This window comes from Notamacropus eugenii, chromosome 2 (assembly GCF_028372415.1).
Source record: "Notamacropus eugenii isolate mMacEug1 chromosome 2, mMacEug1.pri_v2, whole genome shotgun sequence".
Lineage (NCBI taxonomy): Eukaryota > Metazoa > Chordata > Mammalia > Diprotodontia > Macropodidae > Notamacropus > Notamacropus eugenii.
In genome coordinates, this window is record NC_092873.1 from 332,981,723 (window position 1) to 333,009,533 (window position 27,811).

General features: G+C 37.5%; 1 protein-coding gene across 1 annotated transcript in view; it reads left to right on the forward strand.

The window, feature by feature from the left end:
- The window catches only part of MAP2K6 (mitogen-activated protein kinase kinase 6), a 171,314-nt gene extending 152,736 nt beyond the window's left edge, over positions 1-18,578 (forward strand). Inside the window, exon 13 of the transcript XR_011975048.1 lies at positions 15,466-18,578. The gene's annotated coding sequence lies outside the window, so the exon portion shown is untranslated. The remainder of the gene's footprint in view (positions 1-15,465) is intronic.
- Positions 18,579-27,811: the final 9,233 nt, after the last annotated feature.

Genomic DNA, 27,811 nt, shown 5'->3' on the forward strand with positions numbered 1-27,811 from the left:
CCACTTGTCGTGATCCAAGTCAAGACTAGAGAAGAACAGGTTTCGTGTAGATTGCCCATGAGGTTCATAGAGCTACAGAAAAGGAAAGGGCCTAAGAAACTATCTAGTTCAATCAACATCTGAGTAGGAATCCTTTTTTACCACATCCTTACCAATTGGTCCTCTAGCCTTTGCTTGAAGACTTCCTTAGGCAGCCAAATTGGACGGCTCTGATTGTTAGGAAAACTTTCCTTACATTGGGTCTAAATTTACTTCTCTTAGTCTTACCCATTGCATCTAGTTCATTCCTCTGAGGATGCAACAAATCTAATCCCTCTTCAAGTATTTTGAGGACCATCTGATAGATGGCAGTTATCGTATTTTCCTTTAAGTTTAAAATGACCTTGGAGATTATGTCACTGTGAAGTATGATATATTGAGTCTGTGGTATGCCACAACTGGAGCCAGGGAAATTAAAACAAATTAACCTGACTTTTTCCCTTTACCTACTCATAGGATGTAGACATACACACACACCCTCTCTCTCTCTCTCTTTCTCTTTCTCTCTCTCTCTCTTCCTCTCTTTCTGTCTCTCTTTCTCTCAATTTTCTTTCTGTTCTATGGCTGTAGATTATTATTGACATCCTTTGGAAAGTGGTATCACAGACACTAGCACCTACTTACAGTTTTACCTAGGATCAGGTCCCTGTGCTCCCCTTAGAGTCATGTTTTTCTTTCTTTGAAGTCTAAAAACTGAACAGAAAGGGAATAGTGGGATCCCCAAATTTGATATGTGGAGTGTTTCATTTTCAACTTTCATCTGCTTTCTCTATCACCCATTTTATTGTTGTTTTTGTTATTTTTTCTTTTCACAATCTGGTTCTAGATAACTCTTTAATAATCAAAGTTGCATACAAGGGGCTCTTCATTGGGAGGATTTTCTTCATCCAGGGCTTCTCTGATACTAACAAAATCATTGGTTAAATGCTGTGGTGCCCCTCCTACATCCAATGATTTTGCTGGGATTTCAAGTCAGAAATAGAAAAAGTAGATCAGGTTATGAATGGGAATATTTTGATATTATTTATCTATTAACATAAAGATATCTAATAGTCTCCCCCCCAAAAAAAATCAAAGAATCTATACTATTCCTGCTTCCCTAAATAAAGCAACCCAGAAATATGTAAATACATAAGGAATCTCTGATTAGTGTAGAAAACGCATAGATTAATACGTTCTAAATTGTGGAAATCTTTTCACTAATGTACATCATAATTTGTGTATTATGTTGTATGGTGTGTGTGTGTGTGTGTTAATAAAAGAGTCTTAGGAGATGCCCAAGACCCATATAAATTAAATGACTTGGTGGGGTCTACATAAATAGTAAAGTGTTAGAGGCAAGGTTACTACTCTAATGATTGTGTTACCTCCATATCTAAAAAAAATTAAAATAGAAATCACTTTACTAAAATTCATGGAAAGGTTAATTTCCATTTTAAGTCATCTAAAATTTAAAGTAGCACAAATGAATTCATCTTGTAAAATTTCTTGACCAATTTCTTGACCAATGATTTAGTCTTGGTCGTTCATGTAGCTACTTAATCCTGGAAAATTCAGTCCATCATTTGGAATCTAAATGAATTAAGAAAGACCAAATATTTATCAATATTAATTTTGTCCCTAATAGCCATGGTTTATAAAAACCTTCAAAGAGTTTTAAGAAATCTTATGGCCATGAGCAACTTTTATCAGATCCACTAAATCTACGTTGACCTAGCCTTTATTTGCCAATAACAAGCTTTTCTTTATCTAGTCATTCACTCTTTTTGCCGTTCACTCTCTTAGTAGGCTAAGAGAATAAATGTGTTCTTGTAGTCAAATGAAAGTATTTTTAAGGGAACATAAAAGAACAAAACAGACAATCAGCATCTATTACATTTATTTTGAGTTCATTGCTGTCCTCTTGCCCCATACACAGATTTCTCTTAAATTATGGGCCCTTGTTGAATGAAAAACATTAATTTGTACATACTTGTGTATATATGTATACATACTTACATACATACACATATGTATGTATATATCTTGAATGTGTATGTATGTATGTGTGTGTATATATATATATATGTGTATATATATATGTATAGGTATATATCTGGGAGGGCATTCAAAATCTATCCTCATTTTAAAGATGAGGAAACTGAGGTTCAGAGACGTTGCAACTTACTCAGGGTCACACAGATAGTAGATATCAGAAAGGGGATTAAAACCCTTAATGTTTGACTCTGGAGTCAGAGCTTTTTCCACTATATCATTCTGTATGATATAAAAATGATATGAATCCATCCTCTAGCATTGATGGTCCGGGTTATTGCTCCACTGGGCAAATCAGGTTACTTCTGTGTAACTGAAGGAACTCCCTAAGATTTGTTTACTAATCCATAGACAGATGCTTAGGAATAGGGCATTCCTTGTCCTGATGAACTCATAGAGACTTACTTTGCTTTACTGTGAAGAGAAAGGGAGGGAAGAAGGGGAGAGAGTCACACACACACAGATGTCTAAAATGTGTATCATTAGGAATCATTCGTAGAACCTAAAAATTGCAGTTCTAATTATGCTGCTCTGCCAATAAGATGGTGCTACCCTTTCAGGTGTGGATAACATTCTCTTTGATGGGTTCAAAACTACTGTATGTTTGTGTAGGATTATAGAATCTCTTTCTCTGAACTGCTTGGGGTACAGGCCTAATACATTTAGAACAATGCCTTGCACATATAAGGCATTTAATAAACGTTTATTGATTGATTGATATTATTGGGTCAGAGGGTATGCACAGTTTAATAATTTGGGGGCACAGATCTCAATTACTTTCCAGAATGCCTGCATTAATTCACAGCACCATCAATAGAACATCAGTGTACCAATTTTCTCACAACCCCATTAACAATTGTCATTTTTCTTTTTTTTTGTCACTTTTCCTAATATGAAGTCAAGTTGCTTTAATTTGCGTTTCTCTCCTTGGTAGTTATTCATAGCTTAGAATTCTTCCATTGAGGACTACCTGTTCATATCTTTTGACCATTTAGCTATGGGGAATGGCTTTTATTTTTATAAAGTTGACTTAATTGTTTATCTTGGAAATGATCAGAGATATGTGCTTCAAACTTCCTAGTACAGGGATGAGGAATCTGTGACCTCAAGGCCACACGTGGCCCTCCCAGTCCTCAAGTGAGGCCCTTTGACTGAATCCAAACTTCAAAGAACAAATATATCAAAGGGCCACACTTGAGGAACTAGAGGGCCACATTGTGTCCTGTCCTAGTATTTAGAAAGAAGAGCCCAAGGATTGTTGTCAGCTCAGCACTTGCGGAAACAATCATCTGAAACTAATAGTCTTTGGAATATCCTTACACTTTATCTTTCTTTACTTTAATGTGATTTCTCAGAATTACTCAGTATGAGTAAAGGCTTCATCGTATAACTGTAATTGATTATATGCATGATCTGTTACTTGCTTTGGAGATTATGCGTCTCTGTTTTGTTTCCCTCTTTAGAATGAGAAATTATCTTGTGAGGGATTCTCTCTTATATAGAATGTCCCAAAAGTCTTAGTGCAGTTTAAAACTTTAATAGCTTAAGACATTGGTGTTTCTTTTAATATCCTACTGAATCTAGTATTCAATTCAGCAAACATTAAACACCTACTATGTGGTAGGCCCTGGGGATACAAATATAGAAATGAAGCAGTCTTTGTTCTCAAGGAACTTCCATTCTTGGAGTCTGGAGTGGGGTCGAATACAACATAGACTTGAATAAATAAATACTAAGTCATTTCAGAAGAGAAAGAACAATAACACCTGAGTGGATGTAAAAGGGGAAAAGATGGCATCTGAATTAAAGCTGAAGAGGAAACTTGTGCAGAGATGAGAGTGGAATGCTCAATCTGGGAAGCAACAAATAGAACAGTTTAGTTGGAATGTAGAGTACGTTAAGGGGAGCATTAAATAAGGTTAGAAAGGTAAATAGACATAAGATCACAGAAGGCTAAGTGATTTCTGAGCTCCCCTGTAGCCCTAAATACTGTAAAGGGACAGCTTTGTCCACCACCACTTGGCCACTGGATAGCATCAGTCTAAGAGTATTTGTGGTCTTAAAGTATGTGAACTATTTTTCTTGGAAGACATTTTATTGTAAAAACACATTTTCTTCTCATCTATCTTTGATTTCTTTGGAAGAATAGGATTGTGTGAATCTGGGATATTTTGATTAGTCATTAAGACTCTGGCTGCAAGCAAATACTTAAGAGAATTCATCATGGTAATTTGTGGTTACCAATCCAAAGGACAAAAGTGCATGATACAAATGAAATCTATATGTTAAAATGCCTAGCAAACCTTAAAGCTCTAACTCTTTATTATTATTATTGTATTTTGGTTTCAGTTAAATGATATTTGTTCATTTAAAATTTTTTGCTGTTGAACAAATTTGACCTAGCACAATTTGCCTCTCTAGTTGGCTGTTGGATAAAGGTCAGTTTACTTAACTATAAATAGTCTCTGAGGGTACAATTTCTGGAATGGCAAAGGGGCTGTGGGTAGTGAGGGATGTGTTATGAAGCTGGGAACTTGGTGGCCTTGGGAGAGTCCTTTTTGAATATTACTTCTTCCCCTGAAATGCAGAAAATTTGATCAGTCTCCCAATTATTGGGGCCTCCTACATTCCAATTTGTAGGGTTCATGGCCAGAGCACAATGAAATCTGAACCATCTGAAGATTTACTGCTTCAGGGATCTGGGTTTGGCTTTCTGCTATTTAAGATTTTTATCAATGACTTGGATAAAGGAACAGATGGCACATTCATTAAATCTGATTGTGACACAAAGCTGAGAGTCAAAATCCAAAAGGAATCTTGACAGGCTAGAGACTTAAGCTGAGTCTAATTAGATGAAATTAATTGGGAATGAATGTAAATATCTCCATGTACATATGCCATATGTGCATATGTATATATATATATACAAAAAATCAATTTCACAAGGAAAAGATGAGGGAGGCATAGTTATCAACCATAAAAGATCTTGGAGTTTTAGGAGACTGCAAGCTCGATATGGGTCAGCAATGTGAATGGCAGTCAAAAAAATTAATCCAATCTTGGGCTAGGTTAAGGAACATAATTTGACATATAGACCCACTGTACTTAGTTCTGGTCAGGATTCATCATTTTTGCATTTAGTTTTGGGTGCTATGGTTTGAGGACATTGAAAAGTTACAGAATGTTCCGAGTGGAGCACTAACCATAGGCAGAATTATGAAGAGATGAGTCTATGTCATATAAAGATTGGATGAAGAAACTGTGAATATTGAGCACGAGGGAGAGTAGCCTCAGGAGGTTATGTCAGTCAGAAATCTGAAGGGCTGTCATGTAGAGATTAGAGTGCTTCTCTTTGGCCTGAGAGGAGGAAAACCAGGAGCAAGTAGTAAAAGTTGGAAACTGGTCAATTCAGGCTTGATATTACAAAAACCTTCCCACCAATTAGATGTGTCTAGAGGTCGAATGGCTAATGTTGGCAGGTGGTGATTTTTCCCCTTCTTAGAAGTCATCATGTAGAAGTTGGCTGACCATTTGTTATAGTGAGGATTATATTATTGAATGGACTGGGCTAGGTAGCCATTGAGATCCCTTCAAACTTTCAAATTCTGTGATTTAGAAACTTAGATTTTAATGAAACAAGGACAACAAGCCAGCACAACAATAATATTCATGGACACAATGGATTTTTAACACAATGGAAAATGCTTTTTCTGAAATTCTATTTTTGATAAGATTTGGCACATACTGGCCTGTTCTCCTTCTATATCAATTCTAGCCTTAAACTCATCAGCCCTCTAACAGTGCCCTACTCCTTTCTACTTTTATTAGCATCCCAAAGAGGATGCCCTTGTCAGTGACTATCACTAGGCTGAAGAATCACAATATAAGCACTGACCTTGGGGTGGGGACATTTATTAAAATTCTGGTTTATTGGTACAATCTCACTTCATTTAAGCTAGGGAATCTTAACCTCTAAAATTCTCAGAATTACATTTTTCGATACCTAAAGTAAAATATATAAGAATGTAAGGAACCAATCATACTATCAAAAAATATATATATTTTAAATTCACAGACCCCAGGTTAAGAATTCTTGCTTTAATGTAGAAATCTTTGTGATTGTAGGTTACAGGAAGATCAAATGAAATAATATTTATAAAAGACAGCACAGTGACTGGCACATAGTAGGTCCTTAATAAATGCTTGTTTCTTCTTCTCTCCTTTACAGGTGATTAAATAAATCAATAGTTTTGTTAATTTCTGCCTTTGGAAGTAGGATTCTAGAAGCCAAGTACTGTCTTAATCTATCTTCATATAAGTTGTGTATAAGTCAGCCATCAGCCTGAATGTCCTGAGTACTTCCTGGATGGTTCCCCCACCACACTCCTTGCCCAGGGCATTATCCCATGGTAGGCACTAAGTGTGGAGATGTTAAAAAAAAAAGTATACATAAGTGCAATATTGGCTGCATAGTGTATGCAAAAAAGTATACAAAAGTATAATGCATGGCTACATTGACTAGGATATTATGTGGGGCCTAGAGTCAAGAAGACTCATCTTCATGAGTTCAAATCCAGCCTCAGACACTTACTAGCTGTGTGACCCTAGGCAAGTACTTAACCCAGTTTACTTCAGTTTCTTCATTTTTATATGAGCTAGAGAAGGAAATGGCAAACCACTCCAGTATCTTTGCCAAGAAAACCCCAAATGGAACCCGTGAAGAGTTGGACAGAACTGAAACTACTAAACAACAGTTGTGTGGATATTCAGGAAATCTGGGTACCAAACCTGGCTCTATCTGTTGGGCAGGTCATTTTTCCCCTCTAGACTTTAGTTTCCTTATTTGTAAAAGGAATGAGGTGGTACTACATAGCTAAGGTCCCTTCTGGCTCTAATATTGTGTGGTCCACTGGCTACAGTCTGCCTTTTCAGGCCTTTATATGGATGCCCTGTTTCTACTACAGTGGGCTTCTTGTTCATTCTGAGCTCAGTATTCCATCTCCTCCCTCTTTGCCTTTGCCCATTTTGTCTCTCATACTTGAACTGCACTCTGTTTTATATTGCAACTTCTTAGAATACCCTACATGCACTTACGTGCCACTTCCTATAGAAAACTTTTGCTGATGCCCTTACTTATTAGTGCTTTCCTGTTTTGCAAATTATTGTGTATATATTATCTGTTTACTCATTGTGTCTCTCCATGTCTACCTTCATCTACTTGGCATATATCTTATATGTATCAAGTTATTTGCATGTTATTAGAATTAGAGTATACAGTCCTAGAGGGTAAGGCAGCTAGATGGCATAGACCCTGAAGTCAGGAAGACACATCTTCCAGAGTTCAAATCTGGCCTCAGATGCTTACTAGCTGTGTGACTCTAGACAAGTCATTTCCCTTGATGTGCCTCAGTTTCCTTATTTGTAAAATGAGCTAGGGAAGCAAATGTCAAAGCACTCCAGTATCTTTGCCAAGAAAACCCCACATGGGGTCATGAAGAGTCAGACATGACTGAAACAGCTGAGCAACAACTCCTGGAGTTCAAAGACTGTTTTTTTCCCACTTTTCTTTGTATCCCCAGAAATCAGCAACAGTGCCTGGCACATCAAAGGTGCTTAAAAATGCAAATGGATTGACTAATCAACTCTTCAATAGAATGAAAAGCTCTTTTAGGATAGAGACTGTTTTAAAATTTGTCTTTGTTTCCTCTGTATCCCTAAGTGCCTAGGACAATGTCTTGCATATTGTAGATGCTTAATGCATGCTTATTGGATTGGAGAAAGTGAAGGTCTTTGTTTTAAGAATCTTGCATTCTAATTAGGGATATAAGCAGAATATAATCATCCAAATAAGTTTCATTTATAAAACAACATACAAATTAAAAATGAATTCCCAAGTGCCTCGAGGAAGCAGCATTAATGAATAGTCATGATCAAGAAAGGTTAATAAACAAAAGAAGAATTAGGAGATGGTGATTTAGATAATAGGCAGTTTCCAAAGCTCAGTGTTTTATTATATAGTGTTTGTATGACTCTTTAGGCAATAAAATGCCTGATACTGTAATTTGCTGTGCATTCCTGGGTGACTCCAGAAGTTTTTGTACTAAATGACTATTCTGCACTTCTGCAGAAGGTCAGATCCATAGCCTAAAGATAGTCTCACCTAAGAATAGCTAGCCTAGTTCAGAGCACTGTGCCTTAGTATGAGCTCACACTGGAAACTGGGAGGTAGAGTTGTCCTTAGATGAGAATGTGTTAAACCACTTGACCTTTTAAACAGCTGCGAAACTGCTTATCAAAAGCATGCTGCCCATTTTGGTTCATTTTTGGCACCAGTGTTCAGGCCATCCTGGTCCTTATAAAGTCTCTGAACAATTCACAACTTCCACTCTGTATCGTCTAAATTTATCTCAAAGTCACTCTATCATCTTGTTTGCTGAGGACCCCTATGTTTGCACCAAATGGCTGTTGGGGCTTTTTCTCTGGAATCATGTCACCACTTATTTATTTTTTTTTAAAAAAAGATAATTATTGAGTCAGGCAGAACTTTATCTCCCAGCAAAATCCCTTAATAGGATAAAAGGTGGTCTGCCAAGAACAAGTAGATTAGTGCAAATAGTAATGTGTATCCCTGAAAAATAATAATAATATGATTTATAGAAGGAAAGAAGTAAATAAGCACTTATTTAGGATCTACTAGGCTCCAGGTACTATGTGAGGCATTTTACATATGTTATCTCATTTGATCCTGTCAACAACCCTAGGACTTAGATGCTATTATTATCATCCCTATTATAGAGTTGGGGAAACTGAGGCAGACAGAGGTTAAATGATTTGCCCAGGGTTACACTGCTAGTAAGTATCTGAGTTTGGATTTGAACTTTGGTCTTTCTGACTTGAGACCCAGCTCTCTATCAATCTCATATCTAGTCTGCCATCATGTTGTAGCTAAATTCAGAGATTATCTAATCCAGTCTTCCCATTTTGTGAAAGAGTAGGTGAATTCCAAAGAAAGAAAATGATTTGCACCAGGCTACATAGTGAATTTGCAGAGGCACTGGAACCTCTGAATTCAGTTTGATTTTACAGTTTTCTAAGCACCTACCATGTACAAAGTCCTAAAGCAAGTGTTGGCGACACCAGACTAAAAATGAGAATTTGTTAAACCACTTGACCTTTTCAACAGCTGTGAAACTGCTTATCAAAGGCATGCTACCCCTTTGGGCTCATCATCTTTGGCACCAGAGTTGAGGTCAAGTGACATCCTGTGCTCCTATCCTCAAAGAGAATCCGCTGAAGGAATTCAGAATGTTTACCCTGGAGAAGAGAAGACTTGGGGATAGGTGACCTTAATACTTCTTCTCAAGGATTTGAAGGGCTAGGCTGTAGCAGAGAGAGTTTAGATTTGTTTGACTTGGCTCCACAGGACAAAGCAAGGAACAGTGACTACACATTGCAAAGGCAAATTCAGGCAAATTTATAATTAGAACTTTCCAAAGGTGGGATGAGCTACACTTGGAGGTATAATTCAATTTTCCCACCATGGAGGTGTTTGCTTGACAAAAGATTGTAGGCCTTTTATTGACAGAAATATTTAGATACATATTGGACTAGAAAAACTTCAGAAGTCCCTTACAAATCTAAGAGTTCATGACTTTATGGTAAAAAAAATTCTATCAATGAGTAAAATATAATGGATATGGCCCATTGCTTGGCCTACTATATTACTGGCCTGTGTATCCCATTCATTCCATTAATTTGTGGAAGCCTAATAATTTTTGTTTTATTCATTTGCATTTTTGCATGTGATTAATTTGTGTTCATAAACAAATTAGCTAATGATTCATGTCAGAAGTTTTTTGACGTAAGGTTATTTGGAATTATTATTTTACAAAAGGTGATGGAATCCTAAGTGAAGTGACTCATCAGAGCAATATAAAGAAAGGCATGATTACAAATTCGATAGAAGGGCTAGTCCAAAAGGGTTGTCATTAGATCATTTAAGCTTGTCCTTCCTCATAAGTGTTGCAGTCAGTATTTCCAGGGCCATCTCCAGTCGTCTTGATCTATATTTTGCCAGTGGACCCAGGTGCCTCTGGAGGAGAAAGTGAGGCTGGTGACCTTGCACAGTCCTCCCTCACTTAAATCCAATTTACTTGCATGTCATGGCATCATATTCGTTCTGCATGATCCTCTTTGAAAATGAAAGATAAACAATGACTACCTGCAGAGTTTCCCGTCCAGTGCCAACCCACCATATGGAAGACGTGGAAGCTGGTTTCAGGTATGATGATTCAGGCACAGTACTATGTGATGTTAAAAAAAAGTCTTCTGGTTGGTTGACTGCATAAATGGAAGGACTGACAACACAGGAGAGGCCAAGTGAAAATTGATTCGACATAGGAAAGGATAATGTTTCCTTTCGATGGCTTTTGAGTGGAGGAGACTATTGTGAACCTCCAAGTAAGAGAGGGGCAACAAAATTCTGTCACCTGCCCTCCATGGTCCAAGAACACCAGCTCTTGTTTCTCTTACCTCTGGTTTATTTTTGTTTATTATTTGTTTTGAATGAGCATCTGGAGACAGGATTGGCCTGGATACAATCTCATGAGTTTCAAAAGTTCGGAAGTGCCATGAGAGGTTCCCCTCAGAAACAAGAGTTGATAGCAGAGACAACTGGAGCTGGTAGCTGGTAGCAGCAAAAGCATAGTCTGATAAAGAGCCAACCAAAGCACCAGCTAAGCAAGGGGACAACTTGTCCTTTGCCAATGCAGTGCTCCTGGGAAGCGAATTAGGTGGCTCTTAACTTTTTATGTTTCATGGACCCCTTGAGTATAGGATGTAAAAACCACAGCTGTATTTCAACAAGTCTTGCTTTTCCAAGTTAAAGCAAAAATATCTTGTTGATAATTAATGGTATGTTATGTTGGGTATCCTCACTATGAGAGACTGTGAGGAAGGCCCCCCATTTATCAAGTATGTCCCTTGGGGTAAACCTGTGGAAGGGCACAGACAAGAATTTCACAGTTTTAGCTGGTTTGGGTGAGCTGTGATCTGTATCCAGGGGAATATCATATTTAATCACAGATACATTGCCAAGGTAGTTGATGAAACGAAAACTTAGGTAATTATGACCTGGAAAAAAGAATGGCTAAATATTCTGATATAAGCTGACTTCTCTAGTGAGAAAAAGCAATAAGCAAAATGCCAGTGCAGAAAACAGTGTTGTTTTAAGTGAAGATTTTATTGTAGATCTGTGTACTATATAAATAAAAGTTATCACTCTTTCCCCCAAAGCTTTTGAGTTCAGAAAATATCTTATTTGGTTTTGAAGGCTTTGAAAATATAGATACCAAGGAGTTATGAATTTTCTTTTATACTATTTCCAGAGAAATTTTCCAGAGTCAATCTAACATGGTAAGAATGTACACAAAAAAGTAGGATATTTCTCTCTAGGGTAAGCTTTAAAATGTCAAGAATGCTCAAGACATCATTTAGACTAGACAGCTTTGCAAGCCTTAAAGTCCCACATAAAGATAACTATTATTACCATTGTTATTTGACAGCAGTCTGAGTCTTCCAGTTAAATTTTGGAATCTTTTGTATGTTTGCAGTCTCTGGTGATCTTACCTTGTGCTTCCCTGAAACCAGGCTGACTCCTCAACGTACCAAATTGCCAATGAAAACACCAAGTTATAGATGTTGGTTGGATGTTTATTAGCTCCTGAAAAAAAGGTGTGGTAGGTGTAATTCTCAAAAGATTTAATTGCTTATTTTGCCCTCCTAGTTGTTTGGTAAAAATGGATTCCACTTGGTAAATCTAATTTGCTTCAGAGGCAGTCCAGAGGAAGGCTCACCCAGAAAAGAGTCAGCACTTGTAATGTGTCATTAGGAAGGTCCTTGGGAAGATTTTTATAGTGGGGAAAAGCATTGCCCTTCATATGGTACAGTAGTGAGATTTGCAAAGGACTTGGATTTGGATCTTGGCTCTCTACCCAAATTATCTTAAGCAAATTGCTACCTTGCTTTGTACCTTAATTTCTTTATTTAAAAAATGAGGATGTAAAACTGGATGATCTCCCAGGTCAATCACCTAGAATTTCTATGATAATGCTATTGATTCTATTGTTAGTTGAATTTATATTTTGGGTTTTGCCAATAAGTAACGATAGGTTGAGCTGAACCACATATGTGCTCTTGCCTGAAACTTTTTTGTGCATGTCTTTATTTAAAGTGTAGCTAAGTCTATAAGTTCATTCTCTGTCTTCAGAATAGAATTGAATTATCTAACATATATGGGTAAGAAACCATAGGACAGGCTTTGTTTCTCATTATGTCTTTAGAAATGCAGTGTGGTGTAGCGAAAATAATAACCTGAAGTTAGAAGACCAGGGTTTGCCCTCTCCCTATGCCATTTAATAATTGTGTGACTTTGGGCATTTAATCTCCCTAAGCTCTGATTTCTTCATGCATAAAATAGAGATATAATAATAACTGTCCTTCCTGCCTTATGGAGATGGTATGAGGAAAGCACTTGGTAAACCACAATGCACTATGTAAATGAATGACTCTTATGGTCATATGCCATAAGACAGCTGTAGACAAGCTTTTACCTCACTTTATGAGGAATGAAGACAAATTGGTGGAGTTCTTTTGATGTAATTTATTATGGTTGATACTGACATTTTTCTTGAATCACATCAGTACTATTTTCTTTAAGGATTGAATGAAAATACTACATAAATGCAAAGTAGATTTTCAAGTATTATATTTTCACCTGAATGCTGTAGTTCATATTGCGATAGGATAGCATTGTGCTAGAAGAAATGATGAGCAGGATGGTTTGGGGGAAATCCTAAGAAGTTGTATAAACTGATAGAAAGTGAAGTGAGCAGAACTAGGAGAATATCGTACGCCGTGATGCAATATTATGTGACTTAGCTACTTTGATCAAGACTATGATCCAAGATAATTCCAAAGGACCCATGATGCAAAATGGTACCCATCTCCAGAGATGGAAGTGATAGACTCAGAATGCAGATTGAAGCATTTTTTTTTCACAAAATGGGGGTCCTATAGTCACCAAAATGTAACAACATGAAAGAATGTTTAAATGACCATGAGGAAGATCAATGAAGGAATACTGAACTCTTTCCCAAGTAAAAGCAAACTTTTGCTGACTGGTCTCGGTGATAGAAATGGACGAGGCATCATGGAGACAACTTAAAAATCTATACCACTCACCTGAGACCTTCCCAGCTTGCTCCATCAAACAGATAAATTTATGAATGGACTCAGCAATCATTATAATCACTCTCCTCAGCTGCTGATAATGTACTTCCAGTTGTAAGTATGTTCCACCTTCTTTACTAGTCACATGAAGCTATTATGAAGGGAATTTGTATAATAAAGTATTACAGACTCTTTGATCTTTACTATTAGGCATAAAATATCCATTATTCCCCTATCTCTCACCCATCCATGTTGCTTAATATTAGCTGCACATGACAGTTCAGGCAACTTCAAGGACTTTCAAAGACTTTCATTTAGCCATAACCACAATAACCAGGAGTGCCCACACAGGTAACTGGCTCTCAGGGACTCATAATATCCATGATCACAATAAATTTTCCCTATTCAGGCAACACAATTGAAACTTAAATAAGGGAGCATATAGTCAGCTCCATCTGAGTATAGCTGTACTTTCCTTCAGTGACTTTATCTTTCAACCCCTTCCCCTGCCCCTCTCCCCCCATAGAAACTGGAGTATCCCTATAAAGCTATTAAGAGTCCTTTGGTATAAGATTAACCTCTTAAAGACCTTAGCTTAAAAAGATCAAGGTCTCCCACTGCTTCCAGGACCATCTCCAGTCATCCTGATCTATATCTTGCCACTGGACTTAGATGGCTCCAAGGGAGAAAGTGAGATTGGTGACTTTGCACAACCCTGCCTCACTTAAATCCAATTTACTTGTCCATCATAGCATCACCTCCTTAATGTCATGGTCATCTTTGAGAATGAAGGACAAATAACAACCACTAATACTCTATCCTTCTTCCAAACCACAATAACTCAGACATTTGGAAAGAGAGCCTTTGATGACCCTTGGTCCTGTAGTTAAAACAACCCAACCAAGGGAGTAATTTCTACTGTTATGATGGGAGACAAAAGCAAACAAAAACTCCCCAATATTGCCACCCCCTTAATCTTATCTCCACAGTACAATGGCAGCTTTTCTCTTGCTTTTTGTCACTCATAAAATTATCTCTATGCTTTTTTGGAGGTAGAGTTTGGGTTCTGTTCTCCTAGGTTGTGTGGTGTTTCTTTTTTGAAGATAAATGAGAAACTGTCATAATGTATAGTTATAGGTAGTATGTTGCCTTTCTCAACTTTTCATATCATATACAAAGCCTCACAAATAAATAGAATAACTTCAATAGCTCAGAAATTTATATGCTAGGCATTTAAGCCAAACCTCAAAATGTTACCCAAATGTTCATAAACATTATTGTTATGAATTTACTATTGCTTAAGCAGAGTCAGCCCAAACTGTGAAAGAGACAAAATTTGTGTCTGTCTCTTTTCTTTCTCTCCCTTCAATGCCTGCTTTCTCTTTACAATCATCTTCTCTTCCCAGGAGTGGCTTTATGCCCACCTGGGCTTTCCAGGAAAGTCAGGGCTTTCCACCAATGTTTCCAACCAGGCCTCCCCTCTCTAGGCAATGTTCCATATTTTAAACTGATTTTTCTTTCCTGTGCCCTATCAAAATATATACACACTGAATAAAACTACTTAAAGTTCTGGTTCAGCTAGGTCAAGTAGAGTTAACCTGATAAATCAGTTTGCATTCAATAGGTACTTATTAAGCATTGCTAAGCTTGGACAGAATGTATGCATTTTAATGTTCTTTCTGGAGTCAACCTAACAAGGGATTTTTAGATACCCCAGTAGGCCAGTGGGGAAATTTGAAGGTTATGGTGGGGTATAAGCAGTATATTTGGCATCTTTCAAATCATGTCATAGAGGTGCTTGACTGGTTAGCTCTGGATTCAAGGCTTACAGTACAGTAGAGAACCTACCCCTTTTGATGGCATAGTAAGAGTAAGGCCTACAATATTTACAGATAATATCTTTTGCATGTCAAAAGAAAACTGTTTCAGAGCTGATACTGAACATTTACTAGGTGTGTGCATGGGAGGGAGTGGGGTAGGGTAGTGGTGGTGGTGGAAAGATGTGGTTGGAGAAAAGCTCCATCAAAACTCTCAATTTACCTTCTTGTTAATCTGTAAAAGACTTTTTGGCATCCTCTCATGGAAACTTCAGAAGCAGATGGAAATATTTTAAGATGTTCAATACACATGGGCTGGTAACATGAATTTCCATTTTCCTAGCAGGAGAGAACAGTATGGATTCCTAAAACATCATTTGGACTCTAGCTTAAAATAAAGAGAGAGAGAGAGACTATTTTAAATGGTAAGTTGCACTGGAACTCTGGTTGAATCTGGACTTGGCCTCTGACTTAGAAACAGTGTAGAACATATAAGGAATACTTGACCTTGTCCTAACTAAATTCCAATCTGCTTTCTTTGTGTTAGTAAGTATTAGGCATAGAAGAGGGTACAGATGTCAGGTTTTAGTGGTTAGAAAGGTTTTTTTTCAAGGAACTATATACTTTTAGACATCTAATGTCAAATAGATTAACCGTCACAGCATAGTATTCTCCCTGTGTATATAGCATGCAACATAGTACATATATGCATATGCACATACATATATATGTACACACAGTCTACAAGAGATATGTCTTCTGTTTCTGAACTTCAAAATTTCTTTATCTGAGCAAATATATTTTGTCATTCCCCCTTTCCTTATGCGTTATGACCCTGGTCACCGACCTCACCATGACTTCTATTCCTTCCACCCCTCAGTACTTTCACAGTGTGTCATTTTTGCACTGGCTGCATTCTCCTTTTTTCAACCCCTTTTTAAATCAATTTGACTTCTTTTTGTTGTTCAGTCATTTTCCAGTCATGTCTGACTCTTCATGATCCCTTTTGGGGTTTTCCTGGCAAAGATACTGGAGTGATTTTCCATATCCTTTTCCAGGTCATTTTACAGATGTGGACACTGAGGTCTATGGGGTTAAGTGACTACCCAGAGTCACACAGTCAGTAATTTGATTTGAACTCAAGAACATGTGTCTTCCTGACTTCAGGCTCTTCACTCTATCCATTGTGCCACCTAGCTGTACCCAAATTCCAATTGTACATCCTTACTCCTGGAATTCCTTCCTCTTTTTTGGTACTACCGATCATGTCTTCCTAAACTCCAACCTCATCCTCTATCTGCTGTGCCACCTAGCTGTATCCAAATTCAACTTGTACCATCTTCATTTCTGGAATTCCTTCTTCTTTTTTGGTACTACTGATCATGTCTTCCCAAACTCCCAAACTTCCCAAACTCATATTACTCTTACCATCCACTCCTTCACTTGGATTTATATGCTGCTGAGCAGAGCTGAAAGAAATCATGAAACTATAGTGACCGGGTCCACTACAAATTTATGGTATCTAATCCCATTTGGGCCTCACTTCAACAAGGTAATCATTCTACTCTTACCTAACCAATTCATTATGCCACTCTCACAGAGATTTTCTAAAATCTCTGGTTTCTCTTCAAGCTTTCCACAGCATCCTTGCTTGTATCCTCTGCTGAGAACCATGTCTCATACTTCAAAAAAAATTGAGGCCATTCAAAGCTCCCACTTTCCTGTTACTTGTCATCTCACAGCACCCCAACATTTTTTCCACACTTTTTCCTCCTAACTTGGATAAAAAGAAGTGAGATTTTTTCCCTGTCAAGACCAGTCTTTCTACATACCTTCCTCCCTCCCTACCTTCCTGACTCTCTTTCTGCTTGCTCCTATAACTCCTTGCCTGTCTTCTAACCCTATCTGTTCCCATTTTTTAAAGGAGATTATCCCCACAGTCTTCCTAATTCTCTTTATCTTCAATCTCAGGCCCTCTCTGTTGCCTGCAAATACATGCATGTGTCCTCATTCTTAAAAAAAAAAATCAAAACAAAACAACCCTCACTTGTTTTGATTATCCACACTAGCTAATATCCCATTACCATATATTATTTCAATCTCACATGATTCCCCCTTTTCTCACACAGCCGCTATGCTGGTTCAAGCCCTCATGACCCCTTGCCTGCACCACCGTACTTGCTTTCTAATTGGTCTTCCTGTCTTAAGTCTCTCTCTACTACAATTCATCCTCTGTTCAGTTGCCAAAGTGATTTTGCTTCAGTCTTGGGTACAATAACCTTTTCAAAGATATTCTATGTCACTGACACCAAAATTGCTAGATAAAGAAATGTCTTCCCTCTCCCTCCCCAAGTCGTTTGTCTTATTAAATTAAACTTTCCTTTAAAATTATTATAACTTTTTGGCATTGTATTCCATTAATTTCTGAATACATCGCTTCCATTTCCAAGGCTTAATGATCCAGCCATTTACATTTTTTTTAAAGAAAAAAAGTTTAGAAAAACCATATACTCTGACTTTATGTAGTATTCCTTACCTCTGTAGTTCCTTATGATTACAAAGAGGAAGGGAAGGTACATTTTCTTAAACTGTCCTCTGAGGGAAAACTTGGTCATTATAATTACACAGCATTCAGTTTCCTTGCATTTTTAGAAAAAATTTTAAAAATTTACATTGTGGTAGTCATCACATACGTAATTTTACTAGTTTGGTTTGCTTTACTCTTTGTCGACTCATGTCTTTTTGTACTTCTTTTAATTCTTAATACTCAGTATTCCTTATGGTGCAATAGTATTCCATTGAAGTATTTCATATAATCTTTTGTTAAGCCATTTCCTAATCTATGGACATCTACTTTATTTCCAAATTTTGCTGCCATAAAAATGTGGGTATGAGCATTTTGGCATATAATTTATGACAGTTTCTGGAGGGTATAATCCTAGTAGGGTCCTAAATGATATGGATATTTGAATCACTTTTTTAAAACATAATTCCAAGTTGCTTTCCAGAATGGTTAGACCAATTCACAGCTCCACCAATATTGTATTATCATATCTGCCTTTCTGCAACTTGTCCAACTAGCTATTCCCATATTTTATCGCATTGATCAATTTTCTCATTGTTTGGTGTATTGATTTTGATTTAAAAAACCTCATTCTTTTGATTTGTATTTCTTTTATTATTAGTGATTTGGAGTAATTCTTCACATAGTTATTTACAGTTTGCAATTCTTTTTTTTTTAAAGCCTTTTGTTTGTATACGCTGGGCAATGGCTCCTCATATATAATTTGATACTGAGATATTCCTGGATATCTTGGATATCAGGCTCTTGCCAAAGATATTTGAAGGATAGTGTTTTTTTTTTTCAAATCCAGAATTTCTCTTATTATCCTAGCTGAATAACTTTTGTTTGTACTAGACCTTTTCAATTTCATATAATAAAAAAATCTATTTTATCCATTTTGTTCTCCTCTATTTATTACTTGCTTAATCATTTCTGTCTCCACCCCCAGAAATAGTTGTAAAACGTATCTGATTTGGTTATTTTCTTAACAATTTTTATTATAGGAGGAGTCAGTTGTGACAATCACCCCATACCACTTAAAGCAACTAACAAAATCTTCTAACCCTGATAACTTTATCAGGGTATATATTCTTGATTACATCCATAACAAACCAATTTGGCAGCTGACCATGCAGGTTATGGGCCTAAAGTTCTGGCTAGAAAGGACTCTGTGGTGGATTGGAAAGACGGGAAGGATCTTTGTCTCCTAAATCCTTTAAATCAGAGTAGCTTTTTATGAACTTTGCAGTGTCTATCAAATGATTTGAACTATCTATCTAGGAGTTTCCCTGGGATTCCAGTGACTGTCTGATGGAAGTATGTGCATTGGGAATACAGGATAAACTGGATCTACAAAGGAAAGATGGCTACAGACCTCGACAAAGAGCCAGAAATCTACATCGTATCTGAGGGACTCCATAAAAGAAGAAAAAAACCTTCCAGAAACCAGGACCTGTGTCTCCTTGCCACATGTGCTCTTTAAGCTTGAGGGTACTTTTCCTTGAACTGTGAATACTATTAGGAGAGTATGGTCCCAATTTGGGGAGATGTTTTGAAATAAGGTGGCATCATAAGAATAGCCAAATGTTCTTATGATACCATCTTAGCAAATATTTCTCTTAAAAACGTTTTTTGTTAAAACTTAAATAAAATAAAAAATAAAACTTAAAAAGAAAGAAAAAGAAACTTTATAAACATATATTAAAATAAATATAAAATAAGAAAAAAAAAACGTCATGTACACAGCACAATGTAAGAGGGGATCCAAAATATATACCAAGAAATTTACATGTCAAGAAAGCCTATGTATTCAATACTACACATTGTTGAGAATTGTCCATGTTTGCTTTGCTCTGCTTTGCTTCCTTATAGGTTTTCTTTTGTTCTCTGCTGTGCACTTTTTATTTTGTTATCTCTCCCTGCCCCCCGCTTCTTCTTCCCTAGCCCCTAGAGGCTACAGTTAAGCATGGGTATATTTATATGTAGGTATTGATATATGCACACATGTATACATATATACACATACATGCATATATAAATATATACTTTCCCTAACAGATTCTACCCCTAATCTTTGTAATCTTTGTGCATCTCTCTTATTTTCTATCCCTCCTGACTCCTCATCTTGCCTACTTATTACTTTACCTACCCCTGAACAATCCCTCCCTTATCCTTCCACTCCCATAAGTCTAAACATCCTTTTATATGCCATTTTGACTTATTCCCTCCTCCTCCCCTCTAAACTCCCTCTTGTATTCTCCCAGGGATCTCTTCCTTATCCTCCCATTTCTATTCATCTAAACACCATTCTGTATCCCTCTTTAACCAATTCCCTCACTCTTCCCACCTGAAGATCGCTCCTTTATCCTCTTTCCACTCCCTGTCCCCGTTGTATTTTATTTCTTTCTAAATTTAAAAGACATTGATTTTCTTCTAGATGTAAATGTGTTGTTCCCCTTTTAAACCCATTTCCCATGGAAATAAGTTTCCAGAACTAACAGCACCCCTTCCCCATCTATGCAATTCCTTGCATCTCATTTGTATAAGATAATTACTCTTTTTAGCTGTTCCAGAATGGTTTCACTTTTTGAAGTCATATCATGCTAATCTTTCTTATGAACTACCCAATTACTAATAACAGTTGTAGACATACATTTTACATTTTTCATACATAAAAGGGAAATCATCTATCCTTATTGAGTCCCTCATAACTGATCTTTGGTATGTATCTTATGTTTCTTTTGGCTTTTCTTTGTTAAATCTTCTATTAAGCTCAGTTTTAAAATTTTAAAATTATGTTCTTTATTTAAAGTACTATAAAGGGGACTGACACATGTGCAGAGTCCCTTTGATTGCCTTTTCCTAAATGGAAGAGGCTAGGAGATTGTTGCTGGAAAAGTTGTGATGACATACAATGGAAGTGCTTTGGAGAAACATTGGAGTGTGCATAAGCATTCTTTTTGTAAAAAAATTATTTATTTTTAGTTTTCAACATTCACTTCCACAAGATTTCGAGTTCCAAATTTTCTCCCCTCCACCCACCCCAAGAAATTCTGCATTCTGATTACCCTTTACCCCAATCTGCCCTCCCTTCTATCACACCTCTCTCTTCTCTCATTCCCTTCCCTTCTATTTTCTTGTAGGTCAAGATAGATTTCTATGCTCCATTGCTTATATATATTATTTCCCAGTTGCATGTAAAAACAATTTTTAATATTTGTTTTTAAAACTTTGAGTTCCAACTTCTCTTCCTTCTTCCCTCCCATCCATCCCTACTGAGAAGGCGCACAATTCAATATAGTTTATACATGTGTAGTCATGCAAAACACTTCCATAGCAGTCATGATATGACAAACTACATTTCCCTCCATCCTATCCTGTCCCCTATTTATTCTATTCTCTCTTTTGACTCTGTCCCTCCTCAAAAGTTTTTACTTCTAATTATCCCCTCCTCCCATTTGCCCTCCCTTCTATCATCCCCCACTCCCTGCTTATCCCCTTCTCCCCTATTTTCCTATAAAGTAAATAGATTTTCATACCAAATTGAGTGTGCATGTTATTCCCACCTTAAGCCAAATCCAGTAAGAGTAAGGTTCACTCTTTCCCTCTCACTTCCCCCCACTTCCCCTCCATTGAAAAAGTTTTTTCTTGCCTCTTTTATGTGAGAGATAATTTGTTCCATTTTATTTCTCCCTTTATCCTCCCAATATATTTCTCTCTCATCCCTTAATTTTATTTTTTAGGCATCATCCCTTCATTTTCAACTCACCCTGTGCCCTCTGTCTATATGTATATAATCCCTCCCACTACTCTAATACTGAGAAAGGTCTCAAGAGTTACAAATATTTTCTTTCCATTAGAAATGTAAACAGTTCAACTTTAGCAAGTCCCTTAGAATTTCTCTTACCTGTTTACCTTTTCATGCTTCTCTTGATTCTTGTTTTTGAAAGTAAAATTTTCTATTCATCTCTGATCTTTTCATCAAGAATACTTGAAAGTCCTTTGACTGACCATTTTTCCCCCTGAATTACTATACTCAGTCTTGCTTGCCAGGTGATTCTTGGTTTTAATCCTAGCTCCTTTGACCTCCAGCATATCATATTCTAAATCCTCCAGTCCCTTAATATAGCAGCTGTTAGATTTTGTGTTATCTTGATTGTGTTTCCACAACACATGAATTGTTTCTTTCTGGCTGTTTGCAATATTTTCTCCCTCACCTGGGAGCTCTGGAATTTGGCTATAATATTCCTAGGAGTTTTTCTTTTGAGATTTCTTTCAAGAGGTGATTGGTGGATTCTTTCAATATCTATTTTACTCTTTGGTTCTAGAATATTAGGACAACTTTCCTTGATAATTTCTTGAAAGATGATTTCTAGGCTTTTTTTTTTGATCATGGCTTTCAGCAAGTCCAACAATTTTTAAAAATTCTCTCTCCTGGATCTGTTTTCTAAATCAGTTATTTTTCCAATGAGATATTTCACATTGCCTGCTATTTTTTCATCCCTTTGGCTTTGTTTTATAATTTCTTGATTTTTCATAAAGTCATTACCTTCTATCTGCTTCATTTTAATCTTTAAGGAAGTATTTTCTTCAGTGAGCTTTTGGACTTCCTTTTCCACCTGGCCAGTTTTGCTTTTTAAGGCATTCTTCTCCTCATTGGCTCTTTGGATCTCTTTTGCCATTTGGGTTGGTCTATTTTTAAGGTGTTATTTTCCTCAATATTTTTGTGGTCCCCTTTAGCAAGCAGTTGATATGTTTTATATGATTTTCTTGCATTACTCTCAGTTCTCTTCGCAATTTTTTCCTCCACTTTTCTTACTTGAATTTCAAAATCTTTTTTGAGCTCTTCCATAGCTTGAGACCAATTCATATTTTTCTTGTAGGCTTTTGATGTAGGAGTTTTGACTTTGTTGTCTTCTTCTGTTTGTATATTTTGATCTTCCTTGTCACCAGAGTAAGATCCTATAGTCTGATTCTTTTTCCAATTTTTGCTCATTTCCCCAACCATTTTAAGCTCTTTGTCAAGGTAGTTCTTTGCTTCCAATATGGATGGGGGGTGTACTGTCAGCTGCTCGATTCCCCTACAACCTGTGGGCCTAGAGCTCCAGAAACAGCCACTGCCTCTGCCCCTGCCCCTGCCCCTGCTGTGTCTACCTAGGGCTACTCCACCCCCTCTGTCACCCTGGTGCTGGGGTCAGACCACTCTACTCTCTCACACAGGTCTGACAGGTTTTTTTCACTGACCTTCCAGTTTATCCAAGTGCTTTGGGGTTGTGAAGTTGGGAAACCACCACAGGTGCCAGAGATTCAGTTCCCCTGAAACCTGCTCAGGTCCTTTCTATGCTAATGCAGTCCAGGCTCTGTTCCCGGTGTGGCTTGATAGACACTTCGTGTTGACCTTCCAGGATGATTTGGGCTGAGATTTGCTTCACTCCATCATTCTATGCATTCTGCAGGTCTAGAATTGTTTAGAGTCATTTTTCACAGGTATTTGGCTGGACTTAGGAGGAAGAGCTCTAGCAAGTCTCAGCTTCTAGTCTACTATCTTGGCCCCAAGCTCAGTTGTTGTTGTTGTTTCTTTAACAAATTCTTGAAAGTCTAACAATGCATTAAATGTCTGTTTCTAAAACTAATTGTTTAATTATCGAATTGGTATCAACTGATAATCAATGGAGGAATTATACTTTGTGGTTGTGCAGTCATGTCTGAGTCTTTGTGATCCCATGGATCACACATAACACAGCAAGCCCTCCTATCTCCACTATCTCTCAAAATCTTTTCAGGTTCATGTTCATTGTTTCCATGATACTGTCTACTCATTCTATCCTCTGTCATCCCTTTTTCCTTCAATGTTTTCCAATACCAGGGTCTTTTCCAATGAGTTCCATCTTCTCATTATGTGGCCAAAGTATTTAAACTTCAGCTTCAGCAGTTGACCTTCTAGTGAATAGCTTGAATTAGCTGGTTTTATCTCTTTGCTGTCCAAGGAACTCTCGAAAGTCTTCTCAAGCACTACAATTTGAAGGCATCAGTTCCATGGTGCTCAACTTTCTTTATAGTTCAACTCTCACATTGCTACTAGAAAAACCATAGTTTTGACAATGTTGGTGAGAAGATAGCTTTACTTCTTAGTATGCTGTTTGGATTTGCCATAGCTTTCCTTCAAAGGAATAAGCATCTTTTAATTTCATGGTTTCAGTCACTGTCTGTAGTGATCTTTGAGCACGAGGATATAAAACCTGAAACTACTTCCATTTCTTTTCTTTCTGTTTGACAGGAAGTGATGGAACCTATTGTCAAGAACTTAGAGTTTTTTATATATATATATATATAAAGCTTCAAGCCAGCTTTTACATATTCCTCTTTTACCCTTCTCAAGAAGTTTCTTAGTTTCTTTTTACTTTCTGCCATCAGAGTGGTCATTTGCATATCTGAGATTGTTGATATTTCTCCCAGCAACCTTAATTCCAGGTTTTGATTCATCCAGCTTGGCATTTTATGCTACATATAAGCTAAATAAATAAGACGTCAAAATACAGCCTTGTCATATTCCCTTCCTAATCTTATAACCATCAGTTGTTTCATGTTTGGTTCAAATTGTTTCTTCTTTCCCCACATACAGGTTTCTAAGGAAACAAATAAGAGGATATGGTATTTCCAAATCTTTGAGAACTTGCCACATTTTGAGTCATATGTGGCCCTCTACATTTTCAAGTCTGGCCCTTTCACTGAATCCAAACTTCACAGAACAAAACCCCTTAATAAAAAGAATTGTTCTGTGAAACCTGGACTTAGTCAAAGGGTTGCACCCAAGGATCTAGATGGCCACATGTGGCCTCGAGGCCAAAGATTTCCCACCCCTGGTTGGTGAAGCAGAAGCAGATGCTTTTCTAGAACTCCCTTGCTTTCTCCATAATGCAGTGAATGTTGACAATTTGGTCTCTAATTCCTCTGCCTCTGAAAACCAGTCTGCTCCTTTGGTAATTCTCAGTTCACATATTGCTGATGCCTGACTTGCAGAGTCTTAAGTATAACCTCTTAGCATGTGAAATGAACACAATTGTTCAGTAATTTGGACATTCTTTGGCATTGCCCTTCTTCAGGATTGAGATGTGAACTGCTTTTTTCTAATACAGTGACCACTGTTGTGTTTTTGAACTACAGCCGTAACCCAATAGATAAATGGTCAAAGATCATGAATATATAATTCTTAACTGAAGAAAAACAAGTTATCAGCCACCACATGAAAGAATACTCCAAGTTACTAGTACAAAGAGAAAAACAAATAAAAATAATTTCTAGGTTCCACATCACACCTATCAAATTAGCAAAGACGTTAAAAGGGGAAAATAGAAATTTTTGGCAGGATTGTGGTAAGACAGGTACACCACCGGAGTTGTGAATTATTTTAATCATCTGGAAAGCAATACTAAAAAATATATCTTACGGCACTGTATATGCACTTTGAGGCATAGGATGTGTTCAGGGAAGATTAGTACTTCTGATATGAAGGCTGTAAACCCTTTTTAGGGCTGCTTTGGTGCCCACCTGATTCACCTAATTCTCACCTGTGGCTCCAAGAAACTGTGCAAAGTGGCCACAACCTGGTAAACCATTTTGACAGAGGGGCTAAACCAGTTTGAGGGTAACCTAGGAATGTCAAATACATCAGTGTTAGGGAGTTAGGGAGGTGTCTACTCCAACCATGTGAAGACTTCCCTTGGTGGAATGGGAGATGAGAAAAATTTGTTCCAGTGGCCACGAAGGCAGCTGAAACAGATGCTGGTGGAACACATCGAGGTTGGTTAGACATTGAAGACACCAATGTCATCCACTGCATCTTGAACCATCATCAGTCATCTTGACCCATAACTGCCACTGGACTAGACTGTGGAAGAAAGAGTGAAGCTGACAACTTTGTTCAACTCTGCCTCATTTAAATGCAATTTATGCATGAATCAAAATACATTACCCATGTCCTTTTACTGTTTTTACACATTCCAAAGTCCTGTGGCAAAAGGCACATGATAAAGCAGCAGATGGGAATACGCTGGGAGCTGTAGTCACAACCCTGCATATGGCTCAAGTCACAAAGTCATCTTCTTCCTGGAAGCAGTGGTAGGATTTGTCAGGCTCCTGCGTGTCTGAACAGCCTTTTTAGGATCACACTGCTCACCTCCTGGTATGAGGAAGGGGACAGAAAAGGTGCCCTAATAATTGTCTATATAACCAACCCTGGCCTGATTACCGTGGTGGACAGGGGTTTCGACCTGCAGTCAGAACACAAAGAAATGTACAAAAACTTCTGCAAAGATGATTCCACTCATCATTGGTACATGGAATGTGTACACACTCAACACAATATCCTTCATAAACATATGAAAACACAACATCCAGTAGATGAGACAACACAAAATCCAGTAGATGTAAAAGATGAACAGTTCTTGTTGTGAGAGAACTCAGTAGATATTGCATCCAAATAGCAGACTGGCAAATGAAGCGCAGCTTACTGAAGCTGAAGCTGGGTACCTGTTTTTCTGGAGCTACTGCAGTGAAGGGGGGAGCACTGTGAAGCTGATGTAGGTTTTGCAGTCAAAACTAATCTACTCAACAAACTGATATGCTTACCAAAAGGAGACAATGGCAAGTTCATAATAATGTGGTTGGAGTTGGAAACAGCAACAGCAATAGTCACTGCTGAAGACTTCTGCATCTCATGACCTCATCACCAACACTGTCTTCCATTTACCTAAACATAATAAAACTTCATGGATGTACCCTCACAGCAAATATTGGTATTTAAGAGATTATGTGATTATAGGGAGAAGAGACAGACAGGATGTGAAAGTGACAAAAGCAATGTGTGGTACAGAGTGCTGAACTGATCATAGAATTATTCTCTCCAAGCTAAATATTTGCATTAAATAAAAATGGTGTCCTCAAGGCAAAATGACTACCAGAAGAATTAATATCAACAGATTAGAGCTCTTCTCATGTTGTAAATTTGGAGGGAAAGTTGAGCCAGCACACAGTTGGCAACAATGGAGCAGAAAAGGAGTGGGCAGTTTTCAGAGATTTAGTGAATAGCACTGCATTTGGTCATCTGGGTCAGAAGATTCATAAACATCAAAAACTGGCTTGATGAAAGTGATGGGGAAATTCAGAAGCTGCTAAATGAAAACTTAGAACTCCACAAGGTTTACCAACAGGCTAGTTCATCCATCTCTGAGAAGGCAGCTTTAAATTCAATCAAAAGTAAAGTACAAGCGAAGCTTAGAGAGATGCATGATTCTAGATTCAGTAAGAAGACAGATGAAATCCAGTTTTATGCTGATAGTAACAATCCAAAGCACTTTTATGATGCTCTGAAGGTTATTTATGGGCTAAAGACTTGTGGTGTATTCCAACCACTCAGTGCTGATGGAACCACACTGATTCATGATAAGGACATGATCCTAGAGAGATGGACTGAAAACTTCCATAGTGTTCTTAATAGACTGTCATCGATCAGTACTGAAATCATTCATCTTTTACCTCAAGTTGAAGTTAGTCCCTCCCTAAATGAACTTTCAAAGGAAGAAGAGATGTTGAATGCCTTTAAGATCTCCCATGGCAAAGCACCTGATACTGTTTCTATTCCAGCTGAGATTTATAAGACAGGGACAGGGGCCAATGACTAATGGTCATACAAAAGCTGACTGAAATTTTCCAGGTTATATGGCAAGAAGATCTTATCTCCCAGGAGTTCAAGGATGCCTCCATTGTCTATCTCTATTAAGGTAAAGGAAATAGATTGCTCTGGAACAATCATATGGGAGGTCTCTCAGTCATTTCTGGCAAGATTTTTGTCAGAGTCCTCCTTAATAGGTTTATCCTTCACTTGGAAGATGGGTATCTACCTTAGAGTTAGTGTGACTTCAGAAAAGGCCAAGGAATAATTCATATAGTGTTTACTGCCTGACAACTCCAGGAGAAATGCCAGGAGCAGAACAGAGGTCTGTACACAATGTTTGTTGATCTGACCAAGGCCTTTGATATTGTGAGTCATGAGAGCTTATGGATAATTTTGTCAAAATTTGTATGCCTTATGGAAGTTCATCAGTATTATATGTCAGTTTCATGATGGCAT